The sequence below is a fragment of the Protopterus annectens genome, chromosome 4.part0 (assembly GCF_019279795.1).
Source record: "Protopterus annectens isolate FY-2018-M chromosome 4.part0, PAN1.0, whole genome shotgun sequence".
Lineage (NCBI taxonomy): Eukaryota > Metazoa > Chordata > Ceratodontiformes > Protopteridae > Protopterus > Protopterus annectens.
Window position 1 is genome coordinate 243,058,412 of NC_056733.1, and position 20,258 is coordinate 243,078,669.

Genomic DNA, 20,258 nt, shown 5'->3' on the forward strand with positions numbered 1-20,258 from the left:
CCCCATGATATCCCCAGTTGGTCTTTGAAAAGTACCTGTAGCTAATATTCTTAAGGTTACACATACCTTGGTATCCACTGGGATGAGTTCCCCTCTATTGGTTCTTGGTCTGAGGCAAGGCCAGCACAGCTCACCAAGTTGCTGAAGTAGGTCCCTGTCCACCCTGTAGTGCTCTACTATCTCCAGATCATGTAGCCCCTGGTAGGTTACCTGGGTCTGAACACTTCTTCTCCTCCTCCATCTGAGTTTGTTGCCAGCATTATCCTCCTCACCACCCTCAGTCTCTAGCACATACTGATAGATCAAAGCAACAGCAGCCCCTAACTTGTTTTGTTAGTTTTGTCAGTTTAAAATTCCCCCAATTGTGTACAAAAGTGGTGTAGAATTTGTAGGAAAAAACAGACTGAAATGTGTTTGCATAGTTTATAGTAGTGTGCTGGGCTGCTGCCTGCATAATTGGCTAATTCTGATATATTCCACGTGCCAGCTATGGTAGTTCTCCTTGATTGCCTTCCTTCTGCTGTTTCCCCTTCCCATTTCCTCCCTGTTTAATCCCTGATGCTCACCATGCATACCCGGTGCTCAAATGTAAACAGCTGTGCTATTCCTGTGGGTATTTTTAGGCTCAGTGCGCACTGCGCACACCTGTTTAGCAATTTGGAAGTACACTAAACACCAAAAGTGTGATAAGAGACTTAGGGACACAGGTGAACAGTGGTCTCACCTTTGATAACCACATCACCAAAATAGTCAGGAAATCCTTCTTTGTAGCACACATCATTACTAAGGGCTTTTCATCCAGAAAAAAGGAGGTCATTGTCCCACTGTAGTTATCATTAGACCCATTATAGAATAGAACACCCCGTTTGGTATGTACCTCTGAAGACATCTGCAACAACTGGAAAGGCTGAATAAATATCTCACTAAAAGAATCACAGGCCTAAAGCAGATGCCCTATGCCGACCATCCAAAAAACTCCCAGCTATACTCTGTGGCATATCGTCTACTCAGAGGTGATCTCTGCTTAACATACAAGGCCATGTCAAACCCCCGGGAATCACATCATTCGCCCTGCAAGACAGGGTCCAGATAAGTAAATACTGTATACAGGCCTAGCCATAACAATTCCCTGGATATTTCTTCGAACAATATTTACTTCCCTGGACCCCTGTCTAGCAGGGTGACTGACATGATCCCCAAGGTGAATTTCCTATCTCCCATCCAATCGTCAAGGTTCCTTTTGAAGAGGGCCAAGGAGGTGCTCTGCTTGTCATGTATGGGCAGTCTATTCCAGAGTATGGTTAGTCTCTGGGTCAGGAACCTATCCCTCCAGCATGTTTTGTTCATTGTGATGACAAGGTTTAGATGCCTGGAGCGTGTGTCTCCGACGGATTAGGATTTCTTTAAGTGGAGCATGTCCAACAGCTCAGGGTTTGACATGGCCTTGTATGTTAAGCAGAGATCACCTCTGAGTAGACGATATGCCACAGAGTATAGCTGGAGTTTTTAGACGGTCAGCATAGGGCATCTGCTTTAGGTGTGCCACACAGAAGGATTTCCTGACTGTTGTGGTGATGTGATTATCGAAGTTGAGACCACTGTCCACTTGTGTCCCTAAGTCTCTCATCACACTTTCGGTGTTTAGTGTGCTGGCACGTATGTGGTTGTTCATGGGTACATGGTTTTTCCCAAAGGGGATAACTATACATTTTTTGGCATTAAGCTTGAGCCCATGGCTCTGGCACCAATCATCTGTTTCTGTAAGTCCCTTTTGTATAATATCCACATAATTTGGGGATTTAATAATGGCTCCCAGTTTGCAGTCGTCTGCGAACTTTGTTAGCCAGAGTCCCTTAGTGTTGGCCTGTACTTCAGAGAAGTAGATGCCAAACAAGAGCGGTCCCAGGACTGAACCCTGAGGTACTCCACTTGTCACCTGTCTGGAGCTGGATTTGGAGTTGGCTACTTTTACAGTCTGGGTTCTGTCAGTAAGCTAGTTGGCAACCCATTGAGTGATGCAGGGATTTATGCCCAGCTTAGTAAGTTTATTTATGATTCCAGAGTGGGGGATGGTGTCAAAGGCCTTGGCGAGGTCCAGATAGGCTGTGTGGACCACCTTACCTTTGTTCACAGTTCTGGAGACTAATTAGAAGAAGTCAATCAGGTTCAGGAGATAAGATCGGCCCTTCACGAACCCAAACTGGGTGGGGTCCAGTGTTTGAAGGTTGCCAATGTCTTTGTTTATAAGCTCCATGATAATGCATTCCATGCCCTTGCAGATCAGGCTCATCAGACTGATGGGACAGTAGTTCCTGGGATCCAAGGTGGATCCCCCCTTGTGGAGTGGGATAACTGTAGCTGTGCACCACTCAGCGGGCACGAAGCCTAAGGTGATGCTATGATTAAACATGACACTTAGGTGAGGTGCCAGTTCATTTTGTAGTTCATGTAGTACACAACCCGAGATGTCATCTGGTCCCATGGATGTTGTATTCTTAGCTTTGGAGACTGCGGTTTCTACTTGTGTGATTACCAGAATTTGGCAATCTTTTGGTATTGAGATGGGCCCTTTAGGGTGTGAGAGGGGGGTGAAGTTGGCACTAAATCGATCTGCCAGGATACTGACAATATCCTTGGGATCAGTATATTTAATGCCATTCTGTTGTAGCTCAGCATATCTGAGCATTGCCATTTAGATTCTCGACATAACTATAGAATGCCTTGTGGTTGTCTTTGGAATCTTTAGCAATTTTATTTTCGTAACTAGTTTTGGAGGATTTTATGAGGGAATCTCAGCTTCTTACTGAGGCTGGTAAGGGTGTTTTTTGTATCCTGGGATTTTCCTCTTTTCTGCAACAGTTTCTTTCTTCTGTTGTATAGTTTGTTTATGGCAGGGGACCACTAGATTGGCTTCCTTTTTTTTGGAGGAGAACATCTTGGTTCTATTTGGGAAGGCATGATTCATGCATGAGTGGATGTGCTCGTACAGTGCCTTAGTGTAGGATTTAGCAGTCGAACTTTCAGCTCCTGTCTGCATGGGTGTCATGACGTTTGTCACTTCAGACTTGAGTAGCATGAAGTTGGCTTTGGAGAAGTCTTTTACGTAGGTTTCCTTACTGGGGGGGTGGGGGTGGGATGTGGATGTCAAGGGTGATTTGCTTATTGTCAGACCTGACCAGTGAGGGGGTGACCACTGGTGTGGAGCATCTATCTGCCATGTTGGTAATGACCAGGTCTAGGATATTGGAGCCCCTGGTGGGACAATGGATTAGTTGATCCAGGGCGTTGGAATTTATGAATTCCAAGAACAGTTGGGAAAAGGTGTTGGTACCTGAGTAGTTTTCCGAGTTAATGCAGGGTAGTTGAAATCACCCAGTATTATGGTGCTTGGTTGTATCTTAATATTTTCCAGTATGTTTAGAAAGGTGTAGTGAGAATCTTGGGGCATAGTGGGGGATCTGTAGCAAGCTACAATTTGGACTGCAGTTTTACCTAGTGTTAGTTGCACCTGGAGAATTTCAGATGCATTGTGTTGGGCAACTAGCCTGGAGATGGGAATATATTTGGTGAATATGGACACTCCTCCACCTTTAGTGTTTTGGTCTTGGTTTGGTGGCTCAAAAGTGTGGTAAGAGTTGTAGCCTGGTATTGCAGGGGTGCTCTCTGGAGCATTGAACAAGGTCTCAGTTACTGCACAGATATCGTTCTCCATTTTTAGGAGTGCCTTGAGAGAGTGCATTTTGAGGTTTAGACTTCTAGCATTGAGTATCATTACCTTCAGATTTTGTATGCTTGTATCTGTTACAATGGTGGTTTTGTCCTTTGAACCTTGCCTAAAGAAGGCACTATAGGGGTGGCAAGAGCTTTAGCCAGTAACCTGAATCCCAGAGGTGACAGGTGCAGACCATCTCTGGCAAAGCATCGTGGTTTGTCGATCATGTTGTCCCAGGCAGACAGATACTGGATCCCCTTTGAATGACACCAGAAGCTTAGCCAATTGTTGAAGTCAATCATTTTGTCCTTATACTGTGGTAACATTCTGGGCGAAGGCAGGATGCTACTCAGGGCTAGGGTCAAACCTGCCTGGGCCACATGATCCGAGAGCCCTTCCAAGTCTCTTTTCATGTAGTCCAGGGAGGTATGTCTCAAGTCATTCACTCCAACATGGACAATGACAGAGTTGTATTTGTACTTGTTGTGGAGTGACTTGTGTGCATGCGTTATGTGGTGGATCCTGGCACCCGACAGGCAGCTGACTGTAATTTTCTCCTTGTTCAGCCTGGTGAGTGGGACATCAGTGTGCCTGACTATAGAGTCACCTATGACTAAAGTGTTGTGTACGTTGTCTTGCCTTAGGGGCTGTTGTTGGGTGGCACACTGGTGTTGTGAGCTATGTGTCACTTTGGTTGTGACTGGTGTTTGTTTGTGTTTCAGCTTTGGATGTCCTTGTTGCTTGAGCAGGTTAATGTTAAGGGCCTCCGCATATGTGGGTTAGTGTTGATGGTGTGGGTTTTGAAGGGCTATGTGTTGCTTGAGGTATAATGCAGGTGTTAACCTCCTCTTGACTGTCTAGCACAATCTTGGCTAGAGAGAGCTTTGTTTCCAGTTTGGCTATATAAGTGCATCTCTCGCAGGTTCTAGTGTTGGGTGGTAGGAGGAGATGGTTGTCTGTGTACATAAGGCAGTTGCAGCATTACCCCATTATGCCCAGATTCACCAGGTGGACAGGAGAAATTACCGGAAGTTGACCCCTGGACATGCCTGTTGAGGTGCTTTTTTGTAAACTACAAGAGCTGTTTTCCCTTACCTTTGTAAGGTACTTTGCAATTGTAGGCTGTTTAGTGCCTATGATTAATTTCTTCTTATTAATAAGGAGAGTTGAGTGCTTGTATCAGTTTAAGGGTTCCTAGTGCTGTCCAGCAGGTTCTAGAGCAAGTGCTAGTCACAGGGGTCAGATTTTAGTGCTACTACTGAGAAATCAGCTATTTCTAAGGGAAAATTTGAAGAGCAGACTTTCTGACACCTGGAATAGTTTAACCGTAGCCCAGCGGTGCTGCACGATGTGAAAAATGCACAAACACGTGCGTTTTTAAGCCAGAAAGTTGAAAGGGATAGAAATCAGCTAAAAATGGCTAAAATTACAATTTCAGAGCTGGAAACCACTCCTCTAGTTTTGTAGATGGCTTATCTCTTACAAATTCTAATGTAAATAAACTCTATTCATTATGTAAACAACTTACTATTTCAGTTTATGGATATATCTAATTCAACTGTAGAAATGCCAAGACCACCACCTTACAATTAAATTAACAATTAAATTCAGATTAGATTCAGATCTTATAATTAAGAAGGTGATAATTTAAAATGCTTAAGCAGCATTATCAAATCATACTTTGATTTTACTATCAAACCTATTTAAAAAACATAGTTACACTTTTTTAAATAATTTCAGATTGTTAATAAAATCGACTTTTTTGGGGATAGATTATATGTTATCAAAATGATTAGTCTACCAAAATGGTCTGTACATTGAAATTGTAAAGCTGCTGCTCCCTATTGCTGGGAACCACAGCAGTTATACATAGGATTTGAGAACAGACATATGATTTGGGAATCATCTCAGGTACACAGGCAGCCAACTAAAATCTATAAAATGCAGTTAAGAGAGTATTCAAAGAGATAGTTAGAAAAGTAAAAACAAGTTCATTTGAATATAAATGAGAGAAATCAGCTTGATTTAAATCTGTGGGTTCTGTATGAAAAAATATAAATAAATAAATAAATAAATAACTAGAGTAGATAACTGAAAAAGACTACAATAGAGTAGCTGTGCCTGAACAGTTGAGAAGAACCATACAGTCAGTGGACTGTGAGTGTTTATACATTTTTGTCTATGCCTGATACATGTTTTGAAAGTTTGCCTAGGTTAGTCAGGCTCCAGAAATTCCTTCAGTTAAAAAAATGGCAAGATAAAAAGAATATCTGAATATAAATGTTTTTGTTTTTCAATCTGTTTGTTCAAAAGGTTTATTTTTCTCTTTCCTTGTGTACTATTATATACCTGTGTATGTTTAACCACTTCCTATATTGCTGATTTTATTTTTTTCCTACGTAAACTATTTTTATTTATTCATCTTGAAAATCTCATGGTTGGTTGCCTTTTATGTATTAATTAATTGATCAAGAGTATTCATTGCTAACTGGTGACTAATTGCTGGTATCCAACTGTAACAGACCATACTGGTGTGCATGCTATAATTTCTGTTTAGAATTATTTGGCTTATTAACAAGAGTGCAGCGGTGACTGAGGCATCCTCGTTCAGGTGATTTAAATGGAAGCAGTTTACTATAATGAACCAGGGCAGAAGGTTGTAGTACACCCCCTAATACTGCACTGCAGAGTCAGTAATGGGAAATAAATCTAATCACCTAGGATTGGAATAGAAGATTTTCAAGTGCCAAAGGTGAGTACACTACCTGTTGAGCTACTGTTGATGTAGTAAGCAAACTAAATTTGTTTTTCCCTCTTTTCTACATTTGCTTTAATTTTGTCCAGTGTTAAAGCTTTCATAAATAAAAATGTAAATATCAGTTCTATAATTTTTTTTGGGTGCCAAAAGCCAGGGAACCTTTTTGGCTAGGCTTATATAGGTCCCAGGACCGATAGCCTAGTACCTACCCATGAACCTATATTTGATTCCTACTTAAGTGCATTGAGTAAAATGTTTTTGCTAGATGCCAAAAGTGAATGAGTTATTGTTGGCATCTTTAATGGACTTAAAGTTGATTTGCCAAGGTTTAAATTGCAACTAGGTGCTCTACTACAATCATTAACTATTATTAGCAAACAAGGAATATAATTTCCCAGATTTGGAAAATATAAAAGAATGTCATTGGGTGTTCTCCAAGATAATGAGAAATTCTTTGTTTCCTTCATTGGTGAAGGTATACAGATAATAGTTAAAAATGGTGACGAGAGAGTTAGAGTTACAATGGTGGATTTATCTGAAGAAGGCAAGCATACAGATTTAGAAGAACGGTTAGGGAAACAGCTATGGTAATCAGTGGGAAGAATTGCCCAATTCTTAGTGCTCATCGTGTATGAAAAGAATTGAAGATGAAGTTAATGACACATTTTTACTGCTGCTGCTTGTTTTCCTTGAAATGATTATGTATCAGAGCATACTTTACCTTTTGGAAAAGTGTAGAAAATGGGGCCTGTTGAGGTGTAAATGAACCATAAACAGATGGAACATCAGATATAAGGGGTTGCTATCAAAAGAAAAGATGCCAAGTGACTGCAGAGTTTTGGATAGGAAATTAATTCAAAAGATGTCCAGGTTTGTATCTAAGAAGGGACTCTTCTAGTGGTTATAAAATAAATCATACTAAGCCTTTGGTTTAAATCAGAAAACTTAAAACTAAACATAATGTGGTATAGTTCTCATATAAAAGTATGCTGAAATAATTATCTTATATATCCTGTGCTTGGAACTATCTGTAAGTATAAATTATGGGTTTTTGTAATAACAATGCAATACATTTTTCTCACAAGTGGAGATATTTTTAATGGTAGTTTGACAAACTGCAACAGCTGAAGTAGTTTTCTCGCCTCTTTAGCTGCTATCACTGATCTGTACCTTTTTATGGAGGTGAAAGCATTATCTCAACATGGGTGTCATCCAGACAGCCATTAAAGAATTTTTATTTAAGTCCTATCACTAGTCTGCACTTATCTGCAGTTGGAATAGTTTTTGGCTAATAGGTAAGTACCTATTCTCCATTATTGCAAAATTAATAATATAAAATATTTTAATGTAACTGCTGAATCCAGATTACCTCAGAAGTTGTCTGACATTATCAGTATAGTTGTTTTATTTCTATGTTATTTTTTTTTTGTTTTCCTTTGTATTATTGTATTTTTACAGTTCTTTTCCATTATCCATTGTACAGCAGTAATGGAGCATTTCTCTCTCCCTGGGCCTCCACTGAAAAGAAAGAGCTATGTCTATTTGGACTTTCCATGCAAATAAATGCAAATCAAATCAATCAATAAAAATAAATCTTGATATAATCCTCGTAGAAGAAACTGAAATATGTATTAGCTTGACTGATTATACTTTCAGAAGTTAAAATGGATTATATAAAAAGTACAGATGAATTTAGCATAAAGAGCAGAGAGGGAGAAGTGGAGATAGCTCTACGTATTCTACCTGGAGCAATGTAACAATTATGAAATAATGCTCTATTGGAGATATTAGGAGGATGTACTTAATATAGGACTGTTGCAAAAGTGCTGTAAATGTGGAAGTGCAAACCACTTTATTAATTTTGAACACAGCTTTTGTGAAATAAAAACATGGAAGAACTGGTCATGCAGCTTGGCTTGGTTGGTCATTTAATAAGGTTATTTTATGTAGGCAAAATTGGAATATTGATGATTGTGATAAACTAAAATAAGATGTAGAAGTAGTGAATTATTTTTTTGGAATTTTTCACCCCACATCTCCTTTGTAAATAGGTTCTGCCAAGTAAAGCTAACTTAGTTAACAAAGTATAAAACAAACAAACAAACAAATCAAAAGTATGTAACTCAATAAATAAAATAAAACAACTCTGATATATGCCAGATAAATGATTTTTATATGATACGTGTATCAGATTAAATTTGTAGATAATGCACATAACACTTAAACATTGGAAAAGGAAATGAAACATTAAATCAGACAATGAGCTGTAACATTCAGAGAAGTGATATTTACTGGGGGAATGGTAGAAAATATCACATAAAACAAGTACCAAAGGTTTATTTCAGATGAGGAAACTGAAAACGAATATAGCAAAGGTGTTGAAAAAAGTATAATGAAAGTATAAACATGCAAGATACAAAACAAATGCAGTCAAGAAAGGTAGGCATTGTGAAAATGAAGAAGAAAATATCAGAGACAAAAATGTGTCTGAATCCAGTGATTTGGAAGAAAAACATGGAAGCTGTTTTTCAGTGTTAGGCAGTGACACTAACCTAATGTTTTTTTTACTGTGTCATATCCAATTTTATAAGTGTGATATATATTTGGTGGAAAATATATGGGGCACTTTAAATCTGGTGGATGACAAAAGAAGAGATTTACTGTTTAGCTGTGTGTGTGTGTGTGTGTGTGTGTGTGTGTGTGTGTGTGTGTGTGTGTGTGTGTGTGTGTGTGTGTGTATGTGTGTTTGTGCATGTGTGATCTGCTGTATATGAAGTCAGTGTGTGTCTTGCTCAGTGCTACTGTTAAGAAATGGGAGTTTTATTAGCTTATGTGCAGAGCTGAGCTTAGGAGCAATGGGAATGTTAGGGTTAGGGTTAGCACCCATGAGTAAGGTTCTACATCTTTTCTCATGGGTTATCACTCTAACCCCAGCCCACCTGCTGCCCCCAACCACAGCCTTTTGCATTACCTTATGAAAAAAATACTTTCCTTAACAATACCACCATTTAAAAAGGGTATGTCTAATGGTATTGATAGAGTTTTCTTAGTGACCAATTGCAAAAGGAGATTATATGTTTTTCTTTTGCAGTTAGTATAGTTTTGAATATTTTTTAAGTAGAAGGCATTTCCAACATGTAGAACTTAATATAATGTGCATTGATGTTTTTGCACATCATTGAGAGAAACTTATATTGGTGGACATTATCTCAATGAATAGACATTGAATAGCACTTTCATTAAACAGTAAAGAGTACTGATGATAATACAATAAATGAACTTTTGCAGCTAAAAACAAGAAAATAGTTCCAGCTTTTGGGGCAGCTGTATCTCCACTACCTTCTGTATAATAACTCCAAGCTCCTAGAACAATAGGAAAAGGAAATACTTCTGCATCCTCTCTGTAACCAGGCTCACGCTAATACATTAACACACTATAATAATTTGATTGCCTTGTTAGTTGATAAAAATGCATAAATAGAGATGTAGACACACACACACACACACACACACACACACACACACACACACACACACACACACACACACACACACACACACACACACACACACACACACACACCTATCTATGTATTTTATATGTGGGTTCTATGAGGTTGGTCATTTGGGGTTAAGATTGCCCTCTGTACTGTAGCTCCACTTTGGCTGACAATGCAAATGGTCAACAATTGGGCAATAAAGGATAATCCCTATGAAAGGGGAATATATGATCATAGAGTTAGTATATATAACTATCAGGAGGTGTGAAGGAGCAGGGAGTCTTGCCCCCTGCAAAAAAAAAAACACTATTTGTTTAATGCATATTCTGAGGAGTAACCTTGAAGCATGCACAAAATGTATTGATATTGAGCAAATAATATGACACAGAGTCATTTTTTTTTAATTTTAAAGGTATGCCACACAAGGGAACTGGGGCAAGTTACAATGCACCAAAAGTTTTTCTTCATAGTTGATTGAAAGCATTAAATACCTGTATGGACATCGTAGGGACTGATTATACCAACTATGGAAAAGAAACTTCTAACTAAGCCTGGGGCAACATCTGAAGTGCAGGCTGTAAAACTGTATAACTGGACTTTTAATACTGGCACACTGGTAAAAGCTCAGATGATTAGCTAAAAGCACAATATAAAGCTATGTTTAGATCCTAATAATAACAGAAAAATAAAACAGTTATCAATTCTAATAGTAAAAAAATTATAGAGGTTTACGAAGTAATGTGAGAAAGCAGATTTACAAAGGGATCAGAATAACTCTGGTAAGTTAATAACATTTGTAGAATGCTTATTAGTTAATAATTCATTGCTTAAAACTGATCTTTCTGCTTCTACAGGTGAAACTGCTTTAAGATATGCAGTTTGTATAAAGTAATGAATCAACTTATTTCAATGATGGAGTAGGGGTCACATAGTCAAATTCTGTTCCATTAAAGTTGAGGAAAATACAATTAGTAGAAATGTGAAATAATATGCATGCTACAACTGAAACTGTTCCTCTGGAGTGTGAAAAAACTGAAGCTAAATTTAATGCATCAGCATTATGTATTTGTATTCCAAACAAGTTAGTAAATTAGAGTGTATTTTTGGAAGAGAAAGATATTCAAGCTTTACTAGAATCTGCATCCTTGATTACCTTTGTGAAAGGTTCCTTTATGTATGTAATCATCGAGTTAGCACCATAGAGTGATGGTGACGGTGACTGTGCCAGTGATTGTGACAGAGCAATGATACCAGTGTCATCCTTTTAGGTGTTTTACTGCCCAACCTCTACAAACATGCCACCAGGCCTCACAGAAAGTTGGCATCTCTTTCTGTCAGCATTTTCTAGTGAAAACATAACCTGTTAAAATGTCTATCAAGGCATTTGTTACTTTCCCTGCTTCAATGGAAGACACTTCTTAGTACCTAGTAGCATATTCCAACACTACCAATATATATTTCTTTCCCACAATATCCACAGCTATCCACCAAAATGTTTTTTTCAATAATGGGCAAAGGCATCAAAAACAGCATTGACTTTACTTCCAGCCTTGTCATCCTTCTGACACTGCTTGCAGGACCTGCAGTAGCTTATTACATCATTTGCAATCCCAGGCCAATAAAAGTTTTGCATAAGCCATCATTTATTATGCTTTATGCCCATATGGCCTACACAATGAATGTCACGGGTTCTGAGCGGAAATGTCAGTCAGAAGGCTCTGAGTACCAACAACTGTTGTATTACTTCTTACTTTAGCTCTCCTTTAGTGGTCCATTCCCTGCACAGAAACTGTTTGTCCTACTATATAGAGTCCCTTTGCCCTTGAGTATCTGTAGCTTCTTTGGCTACCATCCTCAAGCCCTGTAAAGTAGGGTCTGAAAGATGAACATACCTCAACAACTTGTTTGTGACCCTCCCCAGCTCCCACTACAAAAAAGTCTGGGACATCTACCAGTGGTATCTCAGGTTCTGGCCAACTCCTTACTTGCTTGTTCTTTAGAAGTATTACCTTACAAGGGAAGCCTAGTACCTTTCCTCTGCTACTGACCAATTCTCCATCTGAATAGCAAAATCTTCAGCCCCAGATAAACGTGTGGGTTCTGGCTGGGTCCCCGTCGATTACCCTGCACATGACATTCACTCAATGCATGGATATATGTAACAGCATGCACACAAGATATTACTTGATCAAAGTCATTCCCTATTAGGACATCAGTGGGAATGCCCTCAAATGCAGCCACCTGCTTGCTACCTTGCCATCCTTCCTCCAGATGGACTCTGACTAAACATACTTGAAACGGATTCTCACTTAAGGCCCTAAATGGAGTGGACTGCCCAAGGAAGTAATGATCCTGTCTGACCACTGCAGGTTTGACTATGGTTATGTCTGACATTGTATTCCTTTTGGCAATGGCCTCCTTCAGTTTTACCAGGATGGTATACAGACTTCTGTGATAGGTGCAGCTGTTGTCTCTAAACAATCCACCACTGTTGGTGGTAGTGCTAGTCTTGTTCGATGTCTTCTGAGATGTTTGTTTTCCCCTTGCCTTAGTGGATAGCAAAACCTTGCATGCCCTTTTTGTCTTACTTTTGAAACATCCACCTCCAAAACCTGGGCATGTGCCCAAATCTGTGTCATCCCCTTTGTCCTGCTCAATCTACTCAGATGGCTTAGGCTACCCCATGGGTTCTTCTGCACCTATACTGAGTGCTGCAGCCCCTTCATATGCAGTTGGCACCCGGATATCTAGGCCAAGGTCCCCTTTCCTTCCAATCTCCTCAACAGTGTTTTACTCCTGGTCTCCCAACCAAATCCTCATGTCCTCAACCATAGTACTAAGAGCTTGTTCCCTTACCAAAAGATCTGCAAGCATTTCATGTGCAGTAACCTTACATCCACTCACTAATGGTGAGACATAAATGTTTCTTTCTACAGTATCTTCAGTCATACTTTCATCTGCCTTCCTCCTGTACACTCCAGACTTCTTTCTGTACAACAACAATGGCAATTTATAACAATCAAGCATTCTTTAACTATGACATAATTTATGCAATCAACATCACTGAGTTTAAACACCATGCATTGTTTTACCCATAGACAAGGGAGTTAAAAAACAGTCAACTTGATGCTGAATACACTCCCTTTTAAAGGACTAATAAAGCTAGCCAAATCACCCCCTCTTTCTGTTGAATAAGACGTTTTTTACTGACCTAGGCACTTCGTAGGTCTGTTTTTTCTCCTCTTCATGACTCAAATGTTTCTGGCATAGGATAACAATCTCCATTTCATACTGTGTTTACTTAGGTTCATAGGTTCATACTAGGCTATCTGCCCTAGGGCATTTATAAGCCTAGCCAGAAAGTGTTTGGCTTTCGCCACCCATTTTAAATGAATTTTGCTATGCCCTTTTTCGAGATTAGTATACTGTGCCTCTGTCTAACAGTGACACATAAGTGATACCTGGGGTAAACCTACTATCTCCCATCCACTCATCAAGATTCCTCTTGAAGAGAGTCAATGAGGGACTCTGCCTAACCTGGACTGGGATTTTATTCCAGAGTGAAGGGAGCCTCTGGGTTATGAATCTGTCCCTCCAGCATGTCCAATTTATTTCAGTGCTGAGGTTCAAGTCTCTTGAGCGCGTAGCTCAATGGGATTTGGATTTTCTGAGGTGCAGCATGTCCATTAATTCAGGGTCGGACATGGCTTTATACATCAGGCACAGATCACCTCTGAGCAGGTGGTATGCCACTGAGTAGAGCTGGAGTTTCTTTAACCGGGCAGCATATGGCATCTGTTTGAGCCCTTTGATTCTCTTGGTGAGGTACATTTGGGGTCTTTCCAGTTGCTGCAGGTGTCTGGTAAGGTACACCCCAAAAGGGGCATTGTACTCAATTATAGGCCTGATGAGGGATGAGTAAAGAGGCACAATGACCTCCCCTGATCTAGATGTGAATCCCTTTATGATTAGGTGGGCTATATAAAATGCTTTTCTAACCACTTTGGCCACGTGGTTGTCAAATGAGAGATTGCTATCAACTTGGGCCCCCAGGTCCCTAATTACTTCTTCCGTACTTAATGGATTACCGCCTATGTGGTAATTTGTGGACACTTTGTTTTTGCCAAAGGGGATGACTATACACTTTTTGGCGTTTAGCGTGAGGCCATGGCTCTGGCACCGGTTGTCTGTTTCTATGAGGCCCTTTTGTAGGATGCTTGTGTCGGCTGGAGAGTCTATTATGGCACCCAGTTTGCAGTCATTTGCGAACTTGGTCAGCCACAGTCCTTCCGTGTTATCTCTCTACTCTGCTTTGCTCTCTTTGTACCTCCAGCAGTTGCATCCACTCAGTTGCCTTGATTGCTATACATTTCATTTCAAGTGCTAGTCTCTGTGATTACATTTTGGATTTAAAGTCTTCTTGGAGTGGAACTGATGGTCCTTTTTATGACTCTGACCTCTTTCCTATGCTGCATTGTGCACAGAGATGCCATAATCTCCTTTCTGGACATAATCTTCTGGTGCGGCATTCCTTTGTCAGCTGTTTCATAGATATTTTAGCATAGTTTTTAGACATTTTCTGCCTGTTCCTAAACTAAGCTGACTAATAAAAAAATAAAATAACTACTGTGACAACTAAGAATTTGTATATTTTCCCTTGTGACTGTGAGGGTTAACACACACAGCTTTGGTAATAAAGCTCTTTAGGCTGAATAACTACAGTCCAGTATCCTCATCACTGGCTACCAGTGTTACAGCTTGGTAATACCACTGCCACTAATGTGACTTCATATGGCAGGATGCCACTTGCTGTGGTGTGAAGATGGCTGGCACTGATGGAGTTTGAATCCCACCACTACCAACTGAGGGTGAAGTAATAGCAAGAAAGTACAACTAAGTCTGTTTCAGTAATTAATTCACAAAACACAACCTGGCTCAAAAAGCATAAAGTAAATGTGTACTGAAGTTCTGGATATGTACTTCCGACAACCACACCCAGACTAGACTGCACAAAAGACTTTAACAGAGTTGATTGAGTCTATGTATAAACAGGTCAAACTTCCGCTTCACCACTCTTTAAACCAATGTATTCGAATACCCCATTACCGATGGTAAGTGTATTTCACACAAAGTAATTTTCACACACAGCCTTGCCCCCACCCACATACAGTTCTTAAGTAAGCTTGATAGAATTCACCAACTGCAATTCTCCACAGCTTTCTTCCTGACAATTTAGTACTGTCACCACTCTGGGTTAGGGCCAGAAATACCTTTTATACTAACTGCTCTTAAGCAGGTCAAATGCAATTATGTACATTAATATTTTTGTTGGTAGAAGACTTAAGCAATCAAGTTGGAGATGTGACACATAGCTTATTAAACAAAAGTATAAATGCTTATTCCCTTCTCAGATGCATAACAGATCATAAATGTAATAAATGATTGATGTCAGCCATAAGGACTTAAAGATTAATAAATAAACTTTATTTAAATAAGAAAAGTAAGTTGGCACACATAGGTACAGTCATGTATTTATTTATTCTTTTTTGAGGTTAGTTCTAGTAGGCTAATGGCCTCTTTTCAGGGAATACCTGAGGTGGCACTTATAATTAGTAGTGGAATTTGGCCAAGTTTCTAACTCTCCCTTCTCTTTGCCTGCAGACACAGACAGAGGGCAGTGGCTGATGAGATAACATGGAGGTGTAGGTGGAGAAAATAACTGGAGTACAGAATCAGAATAAACCTTTTTTGAATATAGAAGTGGATAAAATGATAATATATTACCAGTTATGTCTGACTGCAATTACTGCTGCAGATACAGAAATGGTTTCTTCATTATTTCTGAATTTATCTGAGTCAAAAACTAGTCAGACTCAAGAAACTCATTTTGTTGATGGTGGTCTGGGTGATGCTACACTTGATACTATAATTTCTGGGGATGAACCAAGTGATACTATTGTACTTTCTTGGGCAGATACAATAGAAAAGGACTTTCCACAAAGTACTTAGGAAGAACTTTCCACTTTTGGACAGGAAAGGGTTCTAACAGCTATTACTCTTCGGGAAACAGCAGTCAGTAGTGAGCAACAGCTAAGCCAACCATTTTATTAACTACAGGCCTGGAAGCTGGAAAAAGGTATGCTGCTGTATTATCTGAGACAGAGCATCATGTAGAACGAAGATTAGCTGAAAAACAATCACCTGCTGTTCGTATTCCATTTAAAATGACTGTATTATTAAGGGGTATGTTATTTGGGCCAATTCTATTGCACCTTTAAATTTCACTTCTATAATTCATTCCCTTATTCATTTATGAGATGAAAATTATGCACCTTAACCATTGAGAATTCTGATTATATGAATACATTTATAACTATGTTTGAAAAAAAGAGACTCTATACCCTTGGAATCCTTACATTTTCTCAGCTGTTAAAGCTTTTGAGAAAAAGATGTCCCTGGGGATTCAATGAACTCCATGTAGACTTAGTGCAAAGCCTACACAGAGTTTATGTGTTTGTGCATTGAGCAGCAGTGCTAATTACACATGCATACTGTGCCCCAAGTTTAATTGTAAACAAGCGCGGTTTAATGGCCTGCAACAGTGCTGCCGGCCAGGAAACTGTGCAAAGCAAAAAGACGTGTAAACCTGTTTATTTACAGGCAAACTTGGTTATATGGATTGCAAGAAATGCCCCAATGATTACCAGCATTATTAATAAAGCAATGTATATAGTTTTAACACATTACATGAAAGTGTATACATTGCAGAGTATTGTGGAAACCTGTTTCAGGCATACCGAATAAAAGTTGTATAAATGACTGTTAAGGGTACATAGATTGCATTATAAATAAATAGTCAGGAGAAGTGTGCGTATTGAAAAGTGACACACAGATGAATTGTAGGAATGAACACAGGGGAAGAGGACAGGTGAAACAGGGCAATGTGCAGCAGATGAGGGCATGTCAGTGAATACATTGGTAAAATGAACATGAATTACATATTGACATGTTACAGTAGACACTGCACAGTTATTGTATATTATGTGACTGTCACACAAGGTGACATATCATTTGAGAAGATTCTTTGTGATATAAGCACCCTGACATGAACAATGGAGAGGACATATAATAGGGGTGATATATACAATAGGGGTAGATGCATATTGTCATCATCGTCATCTCCCTTTTTCCCATTTTATGGGGTCGGGGTATCGTATTAACTGTCGCCAACTCTCTCGGTTCAGTACCACTCTCCTGCCTTCTTCAACACTCATTCCTGACTGTCGCAGATCTTCTTTCACACAATCCATCCACCTCTTTGCTGGATGCCCTCGCTTCCTCTTACCTTCTTCCTGTCTGTCCCAAATCTCCCTCACCAGATTGTCTTCTGCTTTTCTACACATGTGCCCATACCATCGTAATCTGTTTTCTTTGATCTTTTCTGCAATTGGAGCTACTTTGGCTTCTGCTCTTATGTCCTCATTTCTTTGCCTGTCCCGCAGTGTGCATCCTACCACCTTTCTCAGGCACTTCATTTCCATCACCTCTAGCTTCTTCAACTGTTCTGCCTTTACTGCCCAGTTTATGTACCATACAGTAGTACTGGTCGCACCACTGCCTTGTACACCTTACTTTTCAGCTTCTTTGGCATTCTTCTGTCATAGACTACACCTGATACTCTATGCCAGTTGGCTGTAGCCCCTCTGATTCTAGCTTTGACCTCTTCATTCAGACTACCCTTCTCCTCAACCACCCCCTCACAGATACTTGAAGCTGTTTACCTGTTCCACTATCTTCCCATCTATCCCTATTCTCAGCTTCTTCTGATTTCCCCAATCTGCTGCCATTACCACTGTCTTATCTGTGCTTAGTTTCATCCCATGTGCATTCAGATTTGCATTCCATTCTCCTATCCTTTGCTGAAGTTCTAGATCAGAGTCTGCCTGTACTGCCACATCGTCTGCATACAGCAGCTTTGTTGCTCTGACCCCACCAACCTGTTTAATGATGTAGTCCATTACCAGTATGAACAGCAGTGGGCTCAGAGCTGAACCCTGGTGTACACCCACTCCCACTGGGAACCCCTCAGTGAGGCCAAACACTGTTCATACTTGAGTCACTGGGTCCTTGTACATAGCCTGTACTAATTCTACCATTGTTTCTGGGACTTCAAACCACCGCAGGACTGCCCAGATCAGCTTTCTTGGGATCTTGTCATATGCTTTCTCCAAGTCTAGGAAAGCCCAGTTTGACTATCTCCTCTTCTCTAGTTTCTTCTCAAGTATCTGTCTCAATGCAAACATCGGGTCAATTGTGCTGCATCCTGATCTGAATCCAAACTGTTCATCTCCCATCTTACATTCTACTATTCTGCGTATCCGTTTATCAATCACCCTCTCCAGAACTTTCATGCAATGTGGTAGGAGTTTGATGCCTCTGTACTGTCCACAGTTGTGGATGTCCCTTTGTTCTTGTACACTGGCACGAGTATGCTTATTCTCCAGTCATCTGGGATACGCCTTTCTCTCCACACTGCAATTAGTACCCTCATGAGCCATTTCTCCCCTAGCTCACCCAGCATCTTTATCATATCTGCTGTGACCTCATCTGAGCCTGCTGCTTTCCCTGACTTCATTTTCCTTAGTGCTGCTCTTACTTCTTCTAAGCTGGGCTCCTCTTCTACTCTCATTGTAGGCTGTTTCTGGGGCAGTACCGCTTCTGTGGGGTTTTCTTCATTGAGAAGCTGCTGGAAATACTCCTTCCATCTGCCTTTGATGTCCTGTGGGCTGGTAAGTAGGTTGTTGCTGGAATCCCTTATGAAGGGTGTCTGACTATCTTCTTTATCTTTCTGTCTTTGCCTTGCAACCTGGTATAGTTTCTTTGTGCCCCTTACTGAGTCACTTTCCAGAAGCTGATAGAGTGCCTCTGATGCCCTATTCTTTGCTATTGCAACTTCTTTCTTAGTTTCTTTGTTAGCCAACCAGTAGTCCTTCCTAGCTTGGTCAGTCTTTTCAATCTCCCACTTCTTCCTGCACTCCTTCTTTCTTTTGATTACTTCCTGCACTTCTGCATTCCACCACCAGCTTTCCTTATGTACCTTATTTCCATACCTGGCTTGGCCACATATCTTTTCTGTAGTCTTAACACATGCTGTTTTTAGGCGCTGCCACTCTTCTTCAACTCCACCTATTTCCTCCTCTTCTTGGGGTACTAGAGCCCTGAGTAATTCCTTGAACTGCTGTACTTTCTCTCCAGTCAACTTCCAGGTCTTCAGCCTGGTCTCTGTTGACCTTAGAGCCTTCTCTGACCACTGCTTGCAGCTGATTGTGGCAACTACTGGTTTATGCTGTGAACTGACTGTTTCACTGGGGATGACTTTGCAATCATGGATTCTACCCCAGTGCCTTTTCCTTACTAGGAGGAAGTCTACCTGAGTTGCATGTTGGCTACTCTTGTATGTGATCTTGTGACTATCTCTCTTTCTGAACCATGTGTTGGCTACTATCAAGCCATTTGCCAGACAGAAGTCTAGAATGGCTTCTCCTTCTTTATTCCTATTGCTCCACCCGTGTGGACCCAGGCAGTCCTCATATCCTGTTCTGTCTGTCCCGATATGTGCATTTAAGTCACCCATTATCAACACCAATTCATGTTGTCCTGCTTTATCTAGTAGGTCCTGCAACTGCTGTCTGAATGCGCTCTTTTCCTCACTATCACAACCCTGCTGTGGGGCATAGGCTGAGATTATGAATACTGTCCTATCATTACACTGGAGTCTGATTGCCATGAGTCTGTCATTATTTCTGGTGATATCCCTCACTGACTTCTGAAGCCTCTGTCTCATCACAATTCCTACACCATTTCTAGCCTATCCACCACCTGAGTAGTAGAGTCTGGATCCTAAGCCAAGTGGCTTTGTTCCACTGCCCTTCCATCTCGTCTCTTGGATACATAGGATGTCCAGCCTCCTCTGTATCATCATGTCATCCACTTCTAAGCTGCATCCTGTCAGTGTACCTACATTAAGCGTAGCAATTCTCAGTTCATGTTTGGAAGGTTGGTTGGTTTTATGTCCAGCTTTCACTCAACAGAGCTATCCCAGGTAACCCAGGCTGGGCAACTAGACACCGGCCAGCCAGTAGCCTATTGACCCAGGGCTGCTGGGCTTTTATGGCGGGTACACACTGGCCAATAGGGGCACATATACCCCTCCCACCGTTAGCATGGGTCCCTGGCATGGGTCAGAGAGTAGGCCAGGTCCTCAACCCACTTATCACCGGTAACTACC